The 22002-nt window shown below is 43.3% G+C and overlaps 1 long non-coding RNA gene across 1 annotated transcript; it reads left to right on the top strand.

Moving 5' to 3' along the window:
- Positions 1–52: 52 nt before the first annotated feature.
- Positions 53–13285, top strand: LOC117520772. Its single transcript, XR_004563758.1, has 3 exons — positions 53–63; positions 3850–3858; positions 13206–13285. It is a non-coding gene; the product is annotated as an uncharacterized LOC117520772 (long non-coding RNA).
- The last annotated feature ends 8717 nt before the right edge of the window (positions 13286–22002 follow it).

Genomic DNA, 22002 nt, shown 5'->3' with positions numbered 1-22002 from the left:
TTTAATGCTGGTGTCTGTAGAGCCTGATCAGAGTGTTTCAAATGCATTTCTCATGTCATGAACGTACTATTACCCTATCCTACCCATAATGCACTGCTGGGCACAGCATATATCCACACTAAACCTTAAAAATCAGCGTATTACTTTAAAACTAAAACATATATCTGATATTTTCACTTTATAAAACTTCAGACATGACATTAATTTAAATAACTTGTCAAAATTAGTTTGGTTAAAAGTTGAACCATAAGTTAAAAATGTATGCCTCTGGATGATTTGGGTGATACTGCCCACATTTCAGTATGGGGTTAAAAGAAATTAGTTTTTTGGGGGGGGGAACCAGTTCTCCTTTGTCTCTAGAGGATAGAGCGGTTTCTTCTTAAAGCAGCTCTTCTCTGTTTTGCAGAGGGTAGAACTACACATCAGCTACAAAACATTTAACAGGTAGGTGCTCAACTGATTTTAAGTTTTATAAATATTTGTAGCTGTTCAGCTTTATTTACCACGTTATCGGTCTAAAAATTATCGGACAAAAATTTATTGCAAGATAATTAGTCCGATAATGGTTTTTAAAGTTATCTAAAAAGATAATCTGATAATGAAAACATTATCTTCGATAATTATCGGAACTTTGCCCACCACTGGCGCTATCACGGCACTACATGGCTTAGTGTGGCTGATGCAAGCCATTCGAGGCTCTAATGACTGGTCAGTTGTGGCTCACTAGAGGCTGCTACGTGGCACATGCGGGATACAGAAAGGCACATAGAGGCACCTTCATAGCGGATACGTGATAGATGAAAACCTGAGTCATTCTTCGAATAATCGCTGACACACCCATGCGTGGCTCCCTCTTCATCCTTCATTATTCGGTGGGACCGAGGTTTAAGTATGGGTGAAACCATCGCCATCTCCAAACACTGCCAAAGGGGTCATCTTCAGAAAACTCTGCTGAGGACAAGGGCTGTACTCCTCCTGGCTCAATAGTGAAACCTAGTGATCTGTCTGAGACCAGGTCCAGCAGGATTGTTAAACCTGTTCAGAGGCTTGATTTGTGAAAGACATTTTGTTCTGCTTTCATGAAGAAAATATGTTGTTTTGGAAATTAATACAAGGAAGAAGATGTTGTTTCTGATGCGTTTAATTGCTGCTTGGGTTTTGTTTGTGTGCCTGAGTAAGTTGTTTTCCTCTATACCTCTTAATCATGAAGCTGTATAACTGGGGATACAAAATATCATCATATAAAATCAACAGTAATGATGATAATATTAATGCAAACGAGATTTCAGGATTTTATAGAAAAATAGTATGACCTCTGATAACCTAGATCTATTTAGTTTTCTTCTCATACATTTGATGACAGTCTTCAAAACAGGTTGTGTATTTATTCAGCTGTTAACATTTTAAATGTAATATGCTTCACTTTTACTCCCACTTGCAAATTTAAAAATAGTTGTTTTTCAGAACAAACAAAGGGCACATGAGGGTTTAATCTTTATTTTATAATTGTTTGATCCATTCTGAGTAACCATCATTAATCACTGTTCTGAAATGTTCCACCTACACTTTGCTGGAAGTTGGAGTGAGCCACATTTCAAATGTGTTTATGGGCTTTAATGACAAAGTTTTTATGTGAGTGTTTATTCCTTATTGATGGTTCTTAAAACTTTCGTAAATACAGTGGATAAAATAAATATTTAACACGTTACCATTTTTCTCTGTAAATATTTTTCTAAAGTTACTTCTGGCATGACATTTTCACCAGACATCAAAAGCAACCCAGGTAATCCACACTTATAAAGATACCAATAAAGAAATAAATAAGTACCGAAATTAATAATGTGAAATGATACAGGCAATAAGTACTGAACACACAAAGGTGTTGTGCGGGCATGCAGATGAACAGTACAGGGATGATCAGTCTGTACTTTATGGGAGTGGGGGAGGCAGGGTAAATGGGGTCTTTGGTATTACTTATTAGTCTAGCTGCGGATGGACATAAGCTGTTTTTGTGTCTTGAGTTTTTAGTCCTGATGGACCTCAGCTATCTGCCAGAGTGGAGGTAAAAGTTTGTGTCCTGGTTGAGAGGGATTGGCCACTATCTTCCTTGCTCACCTCAGGGCCCTGGAGGTGTACAGATCCTGAAGGGATGGCAGATTGCAGTCGATCACCTTCTCAGCTGTATGGACGATACGCTGAAGTCTGCTCCTGTCCTTAGCAGTGGCAGCAGTATACCAGAGGGTGATGGAGGAGGAGATAATGGACTCAATGATGGCAGTGTAGAAATTCACCATCATTGTTTTTGGCAGGTTAAACTTTCTTAGCTGCTGCAGAAAGTACATCTTCTGTTGTGCTCCCTTGGTGAGGTCCCACTTAAGGTCCTGGGTGATGGTGATCCCCAGGTAGTGGAAGGACTCTACAATGGCAACTGGGGAGTCACACAGGGTGATGGGGTTGGCTAGAACTGGGTTCTTTCTAAAGTCAACAACTATCTCCACTGTCTTGAGGGCGTTGAGCTCCAGATTGTTCTGTTTGCACCAGGACACCAGGTAATCAACCTCCCATCTGCAGGCAGACTCTTCCATATCAGAGATGAGTCCGATGAAGGTTGCATCATCCTCAAACGTCTGGAGCTTTGCAGACTGGTGGCTAGAGGTGCAGCTGTTGGTGTACAGGAGGAAGAGTAGAGGGGAAAGAATGCAGCCTTGGGGGGGAATCTGGTACTGATGGACCACATGTTGGAGACATGTCCCCCCAGCTTCATGTGCTGCCTTCTGCTGGACAGGAAGTCAGTGATCCACCTGCAGGTGGAGTTGGGCACTCCAAGCTGAGAGAGCTTGTCCTGCAGCAGGGCAGGGATGATTGTGTTGGAAGCAGAGCTGAAGTCCACAAACAGAATCTTGGCATAGGTTCCTGGGAAGTCAAGATGCTGGAGGATGAGGTGGAGGGCAGTGTTGACTGCAACATCTACCGACCTGTTCTGTTCTGTAGATAAACTGAAGGGGATCCAGGTGGGTGTTGGACATAGCCTTGAGGTGTGTGAGGACAATGCGGTCAAAGGTCTTCATCACCACAGAGGTCAGGGCAATGGGTCTGTAGTCATTAAGTTCCAAAGTTCTTTTCTTTTTGGAAGTTTCTTTTTGGGGATAGGAATGATGGAGTGAGAACTGAAGCTGGATTTTCTCAGAGTATAGCCCTCCCTGACTTCCTTCCCAAATGTATACTTTGCCTTTTAAACCTGATCTTGTCCCTGCTCTTGAAAGCCTCCTCCTTTTGCCTCCTCATCTGTCTGAGTTTAGGACTGAACCAGGGTTTGTCATTGTTATACCTCACTGTGGTTCATGATGGAATGCAGCAGTCCTCACAAAAGCTGATATATGAAGTCACAGCATGTGTGTACTCCAGACTGTTGGTGGCAGTCTTGAACACACCCTAGTCCATTTTTTTCTAAACATGCCTGAAGATCCTCCACAGCCTCACTGCTCCACAGTTTAGATGTCCTCACTGCAGGTTTGCAGAGTTTTAATTTCTGCCTGTAGGTAGGAATCAGGTGTCCCAGTGTGGCCTGGGGAATGGCATGATAAGCATTGTTCATAGTTGTGTATCGGGTTGGATATCGAGAACCGGTTCTTTTTGGGAATTGTTAAGAAATAATTTGATCATCCGGCATCAATAGCCTTTTTGCTTAATGATTCCCTTATCAGTCCTTCAGATCATTTTTGAGGGTGTTTGTCAGGAAAATTTCTCTTGATTGCAGTGGGTCTGTAATCAACCTCTTCTGTAACGGCTCTGCTTTGATGCTTGAACCAATGAAGCTTTTCTTTGGTTCTCTGCTTCACTGCTTTTCAGAAGCAGCAAGTCCGCTTCTTAACCCTCTCAAAGCCACTTCAATATGTCAATCATGACATGGCTGCGCCGCTCTCTGCCAAGTCAAGTTAGAGTCTGGCCGGAATTAATAACTTCAAAGGGAATCACCATTTTAAATCAAATGACACCGCTTTCGGAACATTGTAATACAAACAAACTACAATCAACCAAAATATTTTATTCCTCCCAAAATGAGAAGTCCTGCATTCTTTATGAATTACACTGATGCTGACTTGCAGCGCAGCCAGAAGTCTGTGTAAATTCCTTTTGAATACTCTGCATTTATGAATGTGGAATTTACCAAACAATATTAAAGGTTGAAAATGTATTCAGTGGTCTCTCCCACAAAGTTTGTGATTCCTACAGCATCTGTTATGACATCATACTGCGCAAATAATATGCAAATTAGATGATGACATCATTTAGCGACTTCTAGCGACTTTTACGACAGTCAATAGCTACTGTTCTTACTGAGGAGTTGGCAACACTGATCTATTGTTCTATTTTTCCTTGTGGCACATGTTGGGAGGACCAATTCAGTAAGATTCTACATGAAAATGTTATGTCACGACTGGACAACACGTACTGTGTTTGGACGGACATGGACTAACAACTGCCTGGTTTTTATTTTTTATTTATTCCACAGCAGTGGCGCACTGTGGTGTACCTCGTCCCACAGTGCGGGCAGCAGCAGCAGCTGTTCGCAGTGTTCCTGCTCGAAAGACACCAATGCGTGTATGAACCGTCACACTGGGATCATGCACGCCTGCCCGTCGGCGCGATGTTTCGTGGTTCGCTCATACGAGCTGTTTTGCCGTGAGTCACCCTGAGTTGTACTTATTCGCACTATGTGTGAAGGGGCCCCAAAAACTGTTTCCTAGAACTGTATGAACTCTGATAATTACCTACTGGGCTCTTTCCATTGTCAAGTCTTGTTTAACAGGAACTGCATCACAGATGCACAGCACTTGACCTCTGACCTCTGAAGATAATGCATGAACAGTGAATGATTCCTGAACAGCAAACCTTATTTCAAGAACTGTGGACATTTCTTTGTTAAGCCTTCAGTGAACTGTTAAAGGTTTGCAGTGTTACGAGTGCAGTCACTCACCATCTCTCTCCTCCGTTCTCCCAGTTCCTGGTCTCGGCTCTGTGGGTCCCATGTGGTCCCGGCTCTGAACACTCCAAGATCACTCCAAGATTTTCAAGACTAGCTCGGGAACCTCCAGCTCCCTATTTTCCACCTCCACATGCGTGCTGACTCTCCACTCTGCAGGCACCCCCAGCATAGCATTATTATTTCTTCATTATAAATAAATATTTTTTCATTCACAACCAGCTGTTTCCTTGCTCCCAGCATTTGGGTACATAGCCTGAACCGGTCCAGTCCCATCCAGACCTTTAACCACAACAGAAGGTGGGGAAAAGTAAAATTTTGAGGTTTCATTTTCTTAGTCCTGCACTGAGAAAGCTGTTTCTCACTCTCGTTCCTTGTCCCTGCCCCCCACCCACCTACAAATCTACTGGTGCAGGTAACACTTACATAAATAATTTGGCAGTCGTAATGCAGCTAACGATGACCTAATGTGGCCTCATAAAGCATTTGCTTTTTGTCTGAGTCTGCTTGATGTTGATCTTAAAAAAGAAGTTCAAAACATAATGCACTTAAGTTTACTTTGACCACATTTTTCAAAAAAAAAGTGCCATCTAGTGATATCAGAAAAAAAAACACCATATGCTTCATGATGCCTACATTGACCATCACTACATTCAGATATCATTGAAGCTGTTGCACCTTACAAACCTGCACATTTTCCATCAGTGTCTGTGATGTGTTGTTGTGACAAAACAATCCATCTGAATCTTAACACTTCACCTTGCTGCTGCACTGCTTCGCCTCAGGGAGCTTTGGTGGCTCCTGATGCTGTGCACTCTGGCTGGGTGGTACCAAATCCATTAACACACCTGAAGTCCTTTCACTTGCGTCCACTTTCACACACCTCCCCCCCAATAAATCTAGATCCACCCCTGAATCCAACTCCTTTGTGCCGAGTGTCACTAGATTGTGGCCCAATATTCCCACTGCTGAAAAAGCAAAGTCAACGCCTGAAATGGATTTTCAGTTTGTATTTGTGTTCGCTGTTTAGATGTGGACCCACACTTAGAAAATACACATTTTTTGATAACACCATCTAATCACATTGTGATACACACACACACACACACACACACACACACACACACACACACACACACACACACACACACACACACACACACACACACACACACACACACACACACACACACACACACACACACACACACACACACAGAGTATGCCACTAGGTTTTTGCCACAACATATTATACACAGTATAATTGCAGTCACAATGTATCAAGATTAAGGTGGACAAACCCAAGAAGACTGTGGAACTGTGACCAATATTTTTCTAGCATCACAACTTTCTTATTTTAACAATACTACTGGAAATAAAGAACTTGAAACACAAGCAAAGCTGACATTTAATTAGAAATTCACAGAATCATGTTGCCTCATTTGCCTTTTTTTCAAACGTTACATTATAATAGGATGCAAAGAAACTGCAATTAGAATTTTGACTTCACAGTAAAGATAAGTTGAGGATGACTCACTCGCTGTTCATCTTGCACTCGTAAACAATTTGTTGATACAAGCATGGACTGCATTCTCAGCAGCAACTGTCATCTGCTGGCTGGATTTTAACAAGCTGGTTTCTGCCTTTTATTGCAAGTAAGCAGAGACCAAAGTCAGTACAACAGGGCAATGACATAAGAAGGACGTCACAAAAAATGGGGAACGAATTCATGAGAGAAAAGGAACTTCCATGACGGTGAGCTCCTCAGTGCACCATGTCTCCTCCTCACGTGCCTCCTGTGGGAGCGATGATGAGCTGTTTATCATGTGCATCTCTCAATCTTCATATTACTTCAATATTCTCTCTCTCTTTCTACTAACAGCAGGAGCTGAACAGTTCATCTCTGTTTTGATTTCTTTTCACCGTTTAGGCATCTCTTTGTCCCCAGAGAGCCGTGGTGTCTGAGTGCAGAGACAGCAAACACCCGCTCCAACAGCATCAGTATCATTTGTTCAGCTGATTCGATTTTTCACTTCATCCACTCTGACAGTAGTGACGCACCTGAAATGCTTTTAATGTTGCCTTAATGGTGTTGCGCGTTGTTGCTGGCGCCCGTCCTAATGGCTTTTGTGACTAAACAGTGCAGATAAGTCAGGTCATGTGTGTCTGTGTGGATAAGATGCTCTGCTACATTCACCCTTGTACTGGAAAAGCTCATTTTGCTCTCTCACATGAACCTGTAGGTTGAGGTCAATGACAACAGACAACACTTTCAAAGCTGGACCTACTGGCAGTGCAGTATTACAAAGACTAGGGATGAAACTACTCATATCTCAGACCTTCCATATCTGACAATATCAACCCAGTAAAGGTTTCCCTGTTTTCAAGCAACTAATCTGTTCATAAAGATATTTTGTGTGTGTGTGTGTGTGTGTGTGTGTGTGTGTGTGTGTGTGTGTGTGTGTGTGTTGTCATTTCTTCTGCTCCCGTTTTGGGTCGTACATACAGAAATGGTCCCAACGAGCAACACTGAGAAGAGAGGGAGGAGTCTGTGTGAACCTCACATGAGAGAGATAGAACACACTTCCATGAGTAAATGAGCCCAACACTGTGAACATGATGAAACTGGTGTTTAACTTGTGTCCATCTGACTAATCAATGTCACTATTGTCAGAGAAATTGAACTGTCTGTGACCACATTTTGTGTCTAACAACAAACACACAGGGTGGTTCTGAGTGTTCCAACAACTGTGCTGTGGTACTTCTTAGTCGTGGGTTGTTCATCGTTGGAGCTGTGAACTACTTTTGGCTGCCTCTTCCCAGTCCAGTCTCACGTTTTTTTTTCTTTTTTTGTGCTCCCGTGATGAAATGAGTCAAATTTTTCGTGACGGGGTTTTTTTTTTTAACTCACTATTACTAACCCGACCCCACCCCAACCCTAACCTTAACCATAACCTAATCTTACTCCTTCCCCCCACCCTAACCGTAACCACCCCGACCCCCCTGCTTCACTTTTAATTTCGTGCAGCCATCACGGAATGAATTAGAATGAATTTGTGCTGGCAAGATGAAAATGAGGCACTTTTCGTCACAGTATCACAAACCAATAGATTAATGTATATTTCGTGCTGCTGAATCACGACTTGCCATGAGACTGGGTTTCTCTTCCACCTATGGGCAACTGTGTGTGGAATGACTGGCTCCTTTGAGCTTCATTGGAATCACCCTATGTCAACTGTGTGGACTCTTCTGGAAGAACACTAGGACCCACCCAGAAGATTGACATTGTCACTTGGTTTCGGGACCTTTTTGGACATTGTTTGTATAGCACCATCTGTATCAGAACATTTTTAGGACTCCAGATAAGTGACACTTTTCGGTTTTACATTGTCACAATTTGGTGCGAGACAAAGACTAATAGATTCCCCAAAGCAGGTCTGCCCAGACATGAGTGTGGATTCAAAAAGTACAACAGTTTATTCAGAAGGGGGTGAGTTTAAACAGAGTCTAATGTGGTGACTGGATGCAACAAATAGATTGTCTTCTATTCAGCAAAGGGATGTTCAAACACAGAATCAATGTGGTGACTGGATTCCACAAAATAATATTTTCCACTTACACAATGTGAGGGTAGTCCACGAAGAACAAAAATACACTCAACTCACTAAGGGTGAGGGGAATCTGGTTAGGTGAGGATAAAAAGGAAAAAGGTAAACTCAAACAGTCATATAATGAGTGCAAAAGCCAAAATCAGGTACTCACCTGGCTGTCGCCCAGTTTCTGGCAAAATTTGATGCAGTAGCGCTGCTCCAGTCGTTCCGTCATTTTCCTTGCAATGAAAATCTGCCGAGAGCACTACACACCACCTCACACAAATGCTGCTTACCAGCAACTGACGCAATTGACAGGCGTGAAAAAATTCATGCATGCGCATGAAGGTTCAAGGTTGGCTCATGCAAGCACGCTTGATTCAAATCTATCTGTTCCCTTTGCCAACATGGCCATTCAAGGTACACTCTCCAAAACTTCTTTTAACTCACTCCAGAAATCTTTCTCTTTCATCTCCCAACCTACCTGTTTTGCATATGGACTGATAATATTCATCATCACCCTTTTAATTTCTGTCTTAATGCTCATCACCCTGTCAGACACTGTCAGACCATGATACAATATCTTGAACGACCAGCTATGCTCTTGGCCTTACTCCACTTCCACTTGGTTTTTTGAACACACAATATGTCTATCTTTCTTCTCTCCATCATGTCAGCCAGCTGTGTCTCTCTTTACCAGTCAAACTGCCAACAATCAGGGTCACGTGGCTCATTGGGGGGTGGGGGGGTGTAGATGCTGGGGGGTGGACGGCTGCTGGGGGGATGAGGGTCATGGTCTCCGTGGGGTGGGGTGTTGCCCCGCTTTCATTTGGATGGTCTCCCGATCTTGGGCTTTGGTGTCTGGTGTAGGGTCCGTGGGTGGTGGGGGTGGATTGGGGGCGGGGGGGGTTTGGGGGGGTCCTGCTGGCTGTGCTGGAGGAGTCTTGGGTGTTGGGGGTCTCGCGTGCTTCCGGGCCTGGGGGATGGGTCCCGCTGCTTGTCTGTGGGGCCGTACCCCATCCTCAGTTGGCTCGGCGGTGTTTGCATGTGCTTTGGGTTCAATTGCAATGGCTCCTTGACCCCCATCCCCGCTGCAGCTCGCTTCTCCCTTTGGTGTCTGTGGCACGGGTGGTGTGGTTCTGGGGCCACCCCTTTTGTGGGCCCTTGCTGGCACCCTATGTGCCTCCCTTGGGAGTGGGGTTGCTTCTTGCGCCAACCGGTGCCGTTGGGACATTCCCCTGATGGTTTGTCGTGCTGCCCCGGTGGCTCTAGTGGCTGCCCTTCCTGGCTCCCATGGCCTTCCGCTGCCCTTTTTCTCCTGGTTTCTCCTGGGGCCCTGCATCCTGGACCCATTTGTGTCATTGCGTGCACCCAGCCGTATGGTTTCTGACATGCCAGAGTGGTCCACGTCATATGGTAAGGTTCTGTACTTTTGTCTTGGCCAAACACACCAGCCACAGTAGTGATCGGATATTTAGCTGTGATCTGGGTCTCTGTGTGTGGATGGCTGTGTGTTTGTTGCCGTCACAATTCGGTTTTGGGTGCTCTCAAGGGGATCAAGACTCTGGTGTCCTAGATTAAGGTATGGATGCTCACTAACTAGACAACAGACTGTTGCTGTCACTACTTGTTCATGTGTGGTTGTTTGTCCTTGTAGGTTGTACTGTTGGGGCCCCGTCTCCTCGGTGTCTCACTTCTCATCACTTCACAGTTATTGCCGTCACCACTTGTCTTTTGTTCTTGTCTGTCTTCGTGTTGTTTTGGTGGTCAGTCCTTCCTGATAGAAGGTGTCAGTTGGCCTTTGAGTAGGATGGTGTAGGCTGATTGGGAAGGGCAGATGGGAGTCACACACGCACACCACGTTCACTCCACACTACATACCTTCTGTTTTGCAAGAATAAATTGCATATATGTGTATTAATGTACATAAATGGTTCTGCCAGTGTGGCACTTACCATTGCTATATATGCAGACAGGGGAAAAGGAAAAAAAAAAGAGAAATTGTGCCTAGAGCATGTTTTGCATTTTGTATCCCCAGTTATACAACTTCATAATGAAGTGGCATAGAGGAAGATTTTCTTAAAAAGAAGACCTGAAAGTTCAGCTACAATTTGCAGAAGGTACATGTGAGATGCAAGCCTAGATTTCATGTATGAGTGAAAGAAAATCCAAGTGTTCCAATACTTTTTGAGGGCACTGAACCAGAGTAGACGGTGGAGTTGATGGTTTGTCACATACACAGTGCCATCTTGTCCTCCTTCTCAACATAACAACACCATCACCAACAACACGTCACTGTTTCCAGAGGGAAAACATGTCCTTTCTTTCAGTTTGATGCTTGTCTCCCAAATGGAAACAGAGATGGTTTTCTGTGGCAGAAAAAAAAAAACAGCATTTCCACCTGCCTGCACTTCAACTCTGATACCGGAACTTTCTCAACCCTCAGTTGTTTCACCACCTTTAAAGTCATTAGCAAGTTATGAATAATCCATTAGGTGTTATATTATGAACTCACTAGAATAATGGACTGGGCTTGGGGTAGATTTGTGGAAACCAGCGACTTAGTTGATTTTTTTGGTTGAGGTTTACTGACCTTGAATTTACGGACGGTGCTGTGATCTTTTTTGGAATCAATGGACAACCTGATTGTGGCACTTGAGGATCTGAATGAATAATCAGAGTGTGTGGGTTTGTGATGGTCATGGATCAAGACTAAGATCCAAGCTTTTAACACTTACATCCTAATTTTTCATGCTTGCACAGTATGGACCTGGGCCAAGAATTCCATCAAAGCAAGTCTCTATACTGAAAACTGAACTACAGAGCTATTTACAACATATAAATAACCATCTCACATTAATAAATGGATGGGTTATGCCTAATTAATTTTTCAGAGAGCAGGAAGACTGTATTTTTTAGGTTTTATACTTAATTTCTGAAGTGAAAATGGCAAGAGCATTCTGGAACTGTTTGAACTTATTATATAACTATGTAGAATATTCATCAGAGGGGCTGTAATCAGAGTTTCCCTCTATGTTGTCTTCCTGTTCTGACATGTCCCTCCTCACAATTTGTTTTCTCATCTTGGAAGATCAGATCAATGGCCTCCTGTGCAGAAACACCCCTCTCACACAGACAGCACATTTGTGGTGTTTGATGCATGTAGCACTCACCGCCCAACTCACCACTATCCACCACAAATACGTTACATAACACTACACAGCTGGCACCCATTTTAAAAACACTCACCACTCAGCATCACGTGCCATGTGGTCACCCCTTACAAGTCACTCTCAGGCATCTGCGTGAGAGGCCGAAGAGCACCAGGTTGCTCAGAAACTCTAAATCCATAGTAAAATAGAAATAAACTGAGACAAAGCTGATAAAGCAATGTCCAGGAAGCAGCAGAGAATGCTAACACGACATTAAACGCCACTGAACACCACATACACCACACCTGAAGTGGTCATATGTAGGGTTGGGTATCGAGAACCGGTTCTTTTCGGGTATCGTTAAGAAATGATTCAGTCCACCAATATCAATAGTCTTTTTGCTTAAGGATTCCCTTATCAGTCCTTCAGAGCGACTGTTGTTTTTGAGAGTGTTTGTTGGGAAAATGATCATTTCTCTACATTGATTACAGACCCTGCAGTGGGTCTGTAATCAACTGCTTCTGCAGCGCGACTCCACTTTGAAGCGCGAACCAATGAAGCAGTGCTTCGATCCGCTGGCTCATTGGTTCTTTGATTCGCTGCTCTTTAGAAGTGTTAAGTCCGCTTCTTAACCCCTCTCAGAGCCATTAAAATATGTCAATCGTGAGTCACTTTTGTGTGGATTAAAGTGACTAACTGGGACTCTTGTTGCAGTCAAGAAATGAGAATCGTCCTCCGTTCCATTGGCACAGCCCCAAACACTGCATGGCTCTCTGCTGAGACAGAGTCCGGTCGGAATTAATAACTTCAAAATGAATTACCGCTTTAAATAAAATGACACCTCTTTCCACACGTTGTAATACAGACAATAAACTACAATCGAATAAATGTTTTTTTCCTCCCAAAATGAGACGTCCCTCTTTCTTTATGAATTAAATCCTGACATGCAGCACAGCCGGCTGTAAGAGTTCGGCTCAGACATTCATGGAAAGACATTCATGCCAATAATGCCTGAAAGGAAATGCTTTTGACAAAAACTACAGATTTTGTTTATTTCTACTTATGTCCAGAGATCAAGGATCCACCATGTAGTCTTTATTATGTCCAGAGTTTAAGGATCCAGTGACCAATTTCATATTTATTTACTTTAAGACTCAATAAAATGTTGTTGACATAGAAAACCTGTAAAGCCTACTTTTAGTACACAGAAATTTACAAGAGGTATCGATAAGGGAATCAATAAGGAATCGGATTGATAAGCAGAATGAATAATGCTATCGATATCAATAAATTCTTATCAATACCCATCCCTAGTCACACTGTGCAAACACATTGACACTTGCCAGTATTGGTGGCGATTATCGCATGCCAGTGGTGGCCAGCCTTCTATGTGTGCGCTACATACAGTGCATCCAGAAAGTATTCACAGCGATTCACTTTTTCCACATTTTGTTATGTTACAGCCTAATTCCAAAATAGATGATTTTGCCTCTCCGGGAACCATCACCTTATTGTGGTAGAGAGGTTTGTGTGTCCCTATGAACCTGAGAACTGTGTTGTCTGGAACCTTCGAGGCAAAGGAAAGGTGATCAGGCCCAGAGGAAGCCCAGGGCCACCATATGGAGCCAGGCCTAGATGGAGAGCCCATCAGTGAGTGCCCTGTGGCCAGGCTTGCCACAGAGCCCAGTTGGGCACAGCCCAAAAAGGCAATGTGTATTTTCCATCTCCACCCTGTGGGTTCACCACCCACAGGGGGAATTGCTGGGGTCAGGTATGCTGTCCCATGGGTGGCAGTGAAAGTTGAGGGCCTCGACTGATCAAACCTGGGTGGCAGAGGCTAGCTCTGGGGCATGGAATGTCACCTCCCTGTTGGGGAAGGAGCTGGAGCTTGTGTAGGAGGTGGAGCACTACCAGTTACATCTGGTGGGCCTTGCCTCCACGCACAACCTTGGCTCCAGAACCATGCTCCTTTATAGGGGTTGGATTTTGTTCTCTGGAGTTGCTCAGGGGGTGATGTGCCGGACGAGTGTGAGGATACTCATGAGCCCCTTGCTGAATGTCGCTACACTGGAGTTTATCTCGGTAGATGAGAGGGTCACCTCTCTGCGCCTTCAAGTGGCGGGGCGGATAACTCTGACTGTTGTTTGCACATATGCACAAACAGCAGTTTGGTGTGTTCAGCCTGTTTGGAGTCCCTGAATGGAGTCCTGTATAGAGCTCCAATGGGGGGCTCCATTGTTCTGCTGGGGGACTTGCACACGTGGGCAATGTCAGAGACACCTGGAGAGGCATGATTGGGAGGAACTGCCTCCCTGATCTAATCCTGAGTGGTAATTTGTTGCTGGGTGTTTGTGCTAGTCATGGACTGTCCATAACAAACACAATGCTCGAAGATAAGGATGCTTATAAGTGTACATGGCACAAGCGCACCCTAGGCTGAAGGTTTATGATTGATTTTGTGATCATATCATTCATTTGAGGTTGCATGTTCTGGACACTCAGATGAGTAGAGAGGCAGAGGTGTGGTGATCAGTTGTGTAGAGGGATTGTCAGGGATGAGATGTCTCTTCATGTGTTAAGGTCTGGGACAGTGCCTAAGAAGTGGCAAACTGGGGTGGTGGTCCCCATATCGAAAAAGGAGGAACAGAGAGTGTGTGCCAATTCCAGGACATCACGCCACTCAGCCTCCCTGGTAAAGTCTACTCCAGGGTGCTGGAAAGGAGGGTTTGTCCGATAGTCGAACCTAGGATTGAAGAGGAACAATGGGAGTTCCGTTCTGGCCGTGGAACAACTGACCAGCTCTTCACTCTCACAAGGATCCTGGAGGGGGCCTGGGAGTATCCCCATCCAGTCTACATGTGTTTTGTGGACTTGGAGAAGGGGATGATCAGGTACCCCAGGAGATACTGTGGGAGGTACTACTGGAGTATGGAGTGAGGGGGTACCTTCTCAGGGCCATCCAATCTCTGTACTCACAAGGCGAGAGCTGTGTTTGGGTTCTCGGCAGTAAGTCGGACTCGTTTCCAGTGGGGATTGGCCTCTACCAGGGATACACCTTGTCAATTCAATTCAGTTCAATACTTTATTGTCATTGCCATAATAACAACAGTTATAAATGACACGAAATTTCGATGGAGGCTCAAACAATGGCATAGTAGCTTATTCATGACATAATAACTTATTTGTGGGTATGAATATGTTTGTAAACCTTCATTATTAAGTAAGGCACAGAGAGACAGTTCAGCATCTTAGTGCACAGTAGAACAGAGTAAAGTGCGTATATGTAACGGGGGGGGGGGGTCCCAGTAAACAGGGATGTTGGGGAGTGTCGAGTGGCTGCTGCAGCAATACGAAGACCAATTCACAGTTATTGTAATGGTAGAATGTGACGTGTAGTGATGGCGGGCGATGACAGAGAAGGAAGGGGAGGGAGAGACTGCAGGTTTAGCAGCCTTACGGCCTGGGAATACAGACTGCGGGCCATTCTAGAGGTTCTAGCACGTGTGGACCTGTATCTTCTCCCTGAAGGTAACAGGTGGAATAGGTCATGTGCAGGATGGTAACTGCCCCGAAGGACGTTGTACACTCGTCTAAGGCAGCGGCTGGTGTAGAGTGTCCTGATCTACAGAATTGTCACCAATTCTGTTTGTGATATTAATGGACAGGATATTGAGGCGTAGTTGGGGGAGGAGGATCTTCAGTTTGGTGGGCTCAGGGTCTCATTGCTGCTTTTTGCAGATGATGTGGTCCTGTTGGCTTCATCGGCCTGTGACCTCCAGCACTAACTGGATTGGTTTGCAGCTGAGTGTGAAGCGGTTGGGATGAGAAGCAGCACCTCTAAATCTGAGGCCATGGTTCTCAGCAGGAAAACAATGGATTGCCTACTCCGGGTAGCGAATGAGGTCTTGCCCCAAGTTAAGGAGTTCAAGTACCTGAGAATCTTGTTCATGAGTGAGGGGATAATGGGAAGTGAGATTGGCCGGAGACTCAGCGCAGCAGGGACGGTGTTGCATTCGCTCTACCGTATTTTTGTGACGAAAAAGGAGCTAAGTCAAAAGTCGAAGCTCTAGATCTACTGGTCAATCTTCATTCCTACTCTCACCTATGTTCATGATGGTTGGGTCATGAACGAAAGAACTAGATTGTGGGTACAAGCGGCCAAAATGTGTTTCTTCAGGAGGGTGGCTGGTGTCTCCCTTAGACATGAGGTGAGAAGCTCGGTCATCCGTGAGGAGTTTGGAGTAGTGCCACTGCTCATTTGTGTTGAGAGGAGCCAGCTGAAGTGATTCGGAGATCTGATAAGGATGTCCCCTGGGCACCTCCCTAGAGAGATGTCCCAGGCACATCCAGCTGGGAGGAGACCCTGGGGACCACCCAGGACAAGGTGGAGAGATTTTATCTCCCCACTGGCCTGGGAATGCCTCACTATCCCCCAGTCAGAGGTGGTTAAAGTGGACCGGGAAACTCAAAACTGAGCTCAGGTGCATCCTGTTTCCACTGATCTTCTTTGAGATGTTTCTACAGCTTAACTGGAGTCCACCTGGGGTATATTCAGTTAACTGGACATTATTTGGAAAGGCACACGCCTGTCTACATATTAGGTCCCACAGTTGACAGTACCTGTCAGAGTACAAACCAAGCACGAAGTCCAAGGAATTTTTTGTAGACCTCTGAGATAGGATTGTCTCGAGGCTCAAATCTGGGGAAGGGTACAGAAACATTTCTACTGCTTTGAAGGTCCAGTGAGCACCGTGGCCTCTGTCATCTGTAAATGGAAGAAGTTCAGATCCACCAGGACTCTTCCTAGAGCTGCCACCCATTTAATCTGAGTGATCAGGAAGAAGGACCTTAACCAGGGAGGTGACCAAGAACTTGATGATCACTCTGGCAGAGCTACAGCATTCCCCTGTGGAGAGAGGAGAACCTTCCAGAAGGTCAACCATCTCTGCACCAATGTACAGAGACATCCTGCATGAAAACCTGCTCCGCAGCATTCTTGACCTCAGACTGGGATGACGGTTCATCTTTCAGCAGAACAATGACCCTAAACACATAGCCAAGATAGGGAGTGGCTTCAGAACAACTCTGTGAATGCCCTTGACTGGCCCAGCCAGAGCCCAGACCTGAATCCAATTGAACATCTCTGGAGAGATCTGAAAATGGCTGTGCACCGGCGCTCCCCACTCAACCTGATGGAGCTTGAGAGGAGCTGCAATGAGGTATGGACAAAACTGCTCAAAGATAGCTGCACCAAGCTTGTGGCATCATATTTAAAAAGCCTTGAGGATGTAATTGCGGCCAAAGATACATCAACAAAGTATTGAGCAAAGGGTGTGAATACTTACGTATACATGATTTTTTTTTAATTTTTGAATAAATTTGGTAAATTTAAAAAAACTAATCATGTTGTCATTAGGGGTGTTGTGAGTAGAAATTTTAGGGAAAAATGAATTTAGTCCAAAGTGCTGTCTGTCATGAACTTGGGCACAAAAGGCAGGATACAAATGCAGGACACAGCAGGGTGGGATGAGAAAAAGGGTTTACTCAAAAAAAAAAAAAAAAAAGAGGCAGAGGTCAATACACAGGCAGGTAGGTAAAAATCAGCAGTGGTATCCAAATTATGAGACTGTACTCAAGGTCAAAAAGAAAGCAAATGATTCAAAAACATGGCTTGGCAATAACAACAAGCAAGGACTATGAGTAATGATACAAAGGTACGATGAAGTGGTGAAAACAAGAGAGAAAATAAAGGGCTAAAATAGCAAAGGTAATGAGGGAGAAATGAGGAACAGGTGTGATGGAACATTCAGGAAAGAGGCGTGGCAAACAAAAGGAAAACACACTCAGATCCCATCCCCAGACACAAGACAACAGAGTGCAGTAACCAGAACACAAAGCTAAACAAAGCAATACAAAATCCAAACATGAACACAAAGCAAAACAAAACCCAAATATGAACACAAATCAATACAAAACCCAAACCTGAACACAAACCAATACAAAACCCAAACATGAACACAAATCAATACAAAACCCAAACATGAACATGAAACAATCTAAAACCCAAACCTGAACACGAAGCAATGCAAAACCCAAACATGAACACAAATCAGCACAAAACCCAAACCTGAACATGAAGCAATACAAAATCCAAACCTGAACACAAATCAATACAAAACCCAAACATGAACACAAAGCAATATAAAACCCAAACCTGAACATGGAACAATCCAAAACCCAAACCTGAACACGAAGCAATACAAAACCCAAACATGAACACAAAGCAATACAAAACCCAAACTTGAACACAAAGCAATACAAAATCCAAACTTGAACACAAATCAGTACAAAACCCAAACCTGAACATGAAGCAATACAAAACCCAAAAGTGAACACAAATCAGTACAAAACCCAAACCTGAACATGAAGCAATACAAAACCCAAACCTGAACATGAAGCAATACAAAACCCAAAAGTGAACACAAATCAGTACAAAACCCAAACCTGAACATGAAACAATACAAAACCCAAACCTGAACACGAAGCAATACAAAACCCAAACGTGAACACAAAGCAATACAAAATCCAAACATGAACACAAAGCAATACAAAACCCAAACCTGAACACAAATCAATACAAAATCCAAACATGAACACCAAGCAAAACAAAACCCAAACATGAACACAAAAGCAATACAAAACCCAAACCTGCAATTTGTAACCATTTCATCTTTGTATATAAGTGCAAAGCGGATGAGAATCTACAACTCCTGATGGATGGGACTCCAGTCCGACTAGTAGTATTTCCAAGCCAAGGCTCAGGTACCTGGATGGAGTCAGGACATAGACAGGTACTATGAGTGGGACTAGAACCCAGGTCTACATATTGGCAAGGCAGCTCCTTATCCACTGAGCTTTCTGCTCTCTATTCCTGCTCTATGTTAGTTTTATTGATACGACAGTATAAGAATTAATGTGTCATTTTAGTCTGTGTGTGTGTGTGTGTGTGTGTGTGTGTGTGTGTGTGTGTGTGTGTGTGTGTGTGTGTGTGTGTGTGTGTGTGTGTGTGTGTGTGTGTGTTTTGCCAGCCTTGGTTTATTGGAGGTCTCCACAACATATCCACTATGAATCAGCTTCTTGATTTGTTGTTCTGGGCAAATTAGATATTATAGACAGAATTAGATAGAATTATTATTGCAATATCCAACATGTTAATATTTATCATTGATGGTAAATAACATTCCAATAATTAACTATATTTATCATTCAGTAATTGAGACTGTTTACCACTTTATTCTTATAGTGAAAGCCAGAGATTTGCATTAGCAGTTTTCTGGTGTGGATCCCATCCCCAGACACAAGACAACAGAGTGCAGTAACCAGAACACAAAGCTAAACAAAGCAATACAAAATCCAAACATGAACACAAAGCAAAACAAAACCCAAATATGAACACAAATCAATACAAAACCCAAACCTGAACACAAAGCAATACAAAACCCAAACCTGAACACAAACCAATACAAAACCCAAACATGAACACAAATCAATACAAAACCCAAACATGAACATGAAACAATCTAAAACCCAAACCTGAACACGAAGCAATGCAAAACCCAAACATGAACACAAATCAGTACAAAACCCAAACCTGAACATGAAGCAATACAAAATCCAAACCTGAACACAAATCAATACAAAACCCAAACATGAACACAAAGCAATATAAAACCCAAACCTGAACATGGAACAATCCAAAACCCAAACCTGAACACGAAGCAATACAAAACCCAAACATGAACACAAAGCAATACAAAACCCAAACTTGAACACAAAGCAATACAAAATCCAAACTTGAACACAAATCAGTACAAAACCCAAACCTGAACATGAAGCAATACAAAACCCAAAAGTGAACACAAATCAGTACAAAACCCAAACCTGAACATGAAGCAATACAAAACCCAAACCTGAACATGAAGCAATACAAAACCCAAAAGTGAACACAAATCAGTACAAAACCCAAACCTGAACATGAAACAATACAAAACCCAAACCTGAACACGAAGCAATACAAAACCCAAACGTGAACACAAAGCAATACAAAATCCAAACATGAACACAAAGCAATACAAAACCCAAACCTGAACACAAATCAATACAAAATCCAAACATGAACACCAAGCAAAACAAACCCAAACATGAACACAAAAGCAATACAAAACCCAAACCTGCAATTTGTAACCATTTCATCTTTGTATATAAGTGCAAAGCGGATGAGAATCTACAACTCCTGATGGATGGGACTCCAGTCCGACTAGTAGTATTTCCAAGCCAAGGCTCAGGTACCTGGATGGAGTCAGGACATAGACAGGTACTATGAGTGGGACTAGAACCCAGGTCTACATATTGGCAAGGCAGCTCCTTATCCACTGAGCTTTCTGCTCTCTATTCCTGCTCTATGTTAGTTTTATTGATACGACAGTATAAGAATTAATGTGTCATTTTAGTCTGTGTGTGTGTGTGTGTGTGTGTGTGTGTGTGTGTTTTGGCAGCCTTGGTTTATTGGAGGTCTCCACAACATATCCACTATGAATCAGCTTCTTGATTTGTTGTTCTGGGCAAATTAGATATTATAGACAGAATTAGATAGAATTATTATTGCAATATCCAACATGTTATTTATCATTGATGGGTAAATAACATTCCAATAATTAACTATATTTGTCATTCAGTAATTGAGACTGTTTACCACTTTATTCTTACAGTGAAAGCCAGAGATTTGCATTAGCAGTTTTCTGGTGTGTGTGTGTGTGGGGGGGGTTAAAGTGATGAGCTGGTAGGTGACATGTGGATCATTTTGTCAGAAGAAGCCAACACATCAACTTTAAAAGTAAGGGTTTGAAATCAGCAGCTCTGTAGGTACTAACACCATTACGGTGAGAAATCTCACAGAGCATCCAATTACACAGTGGTGCTGTGGTTTAAAGAACTAACGGGTCAAAACTTCCCACACTTACTCATTCCATTTGTCAAACATTTTACATATTATGTCTGCATGCGGCTGTAAATGCCACTTCAAACTAAATCACCAAAGCATTTAATGAGTTGAGGAATCTTGCAGCTCGTAGTGTTCTAATGAAAGAGATTCTCCCAAATCAATGCAGAGCTGAATTTTCAATCAGGACAGGACTGATGCTCTGCAGTAATAAACATCCAAACTATGTGTATTAATCATGCTGCAGATTCACGAAAACTTTGACTTTTGACATGGACTAGGATGTGGCGGCTGGTACATTGCTTAGCTGCAGTGTTATTTATGTGAAGAATTGTTTAACAAATAATTTGAATGCCATAGAGGATTACTGATGTCAAGCTGAACAGTCTCCATCCCAGCTAACACTCATGTTGCTTTTGGGTAGTCCCGCTATCATACCCATGCAGGATGAGCATCTTATCAAGGACTTTCATAAACATTATTTGTGTGTCTGATAATTACATCGGTCTACATGCTGAGTAAATTTGGTGGGATGTATTTCTACCAGCAAGAGGAGCATTATGCAGCATGCACAGTGTACTGCTTCCTGCAGCACTGATACAGTTCTAATAGGAACTGCCTACCACGGTAAACTGAGGGACGCCTATGTGCTTGTCCTCTCATGGCTGTGCACGCTCACTCTGTCTCGAAACAACATGACACAATCCTGCCACTGTTGTGGTTGGAACCACTAAAGGATGAGGATTGGACCATAGGATGCAGATAGCCAGGCACAGGAGGTTCATGCAAAAACAAGGTGTTTTAATGTTCCAGTGATAGTGATAAGTACAACAGTATCAAGAATCTCCTTAGTGGTAAATCCAAAATGCAGCCACAACTGACAAAAAGCAGCTGTTAAAAAGTGACAGTGTGAATGTAACCAAAAAACTCTTCAAGGTGGCAAAAACCCAAAATGATGAAAAAGACAGACAACCACTACCCATAACCAGCTGTCCAAAATGATAGTGAGCATAACGTGACTGACAGCAAGATGACACAGAGGCACAGAGGTGAAACGAGGATCATGAACAGAAGGGTTGACAATCAACCGGCAAATAATATAAAGGTGTGACTTAAATGCAAACTAACTGGTAGCACACAGGGGTGAGGATTATGTGAGGGCAAGGGAGAGCACGGGAAAACATAAGGTGACACAAGGAAATCACAAGTGAAACAACTATCCAGAAAACTATGATCATAACACCAAGACTAAAGGCATAGACAGAAAAGCACAACAAC

Source organism: Thalassophryne amazonica, chromosome 11 (genome assembly GCF_902500255.1).
Source record: "Thalassophryne amazonica chromosome 11, fThaAma1.1, whole genome shotgun sequence".
Taxonomy (NCBI): Eukaryota; Metazoa; Chordata; class Actinopteri; order Batrachoidiformes; family Batrachoididae; genus Thalassophryne; species Thalassophryne amazonica.
Note: the sequence above shows the minus strand (reverse complement) of the source record. Positions and strands in the feature narration are given on the sequence as shown.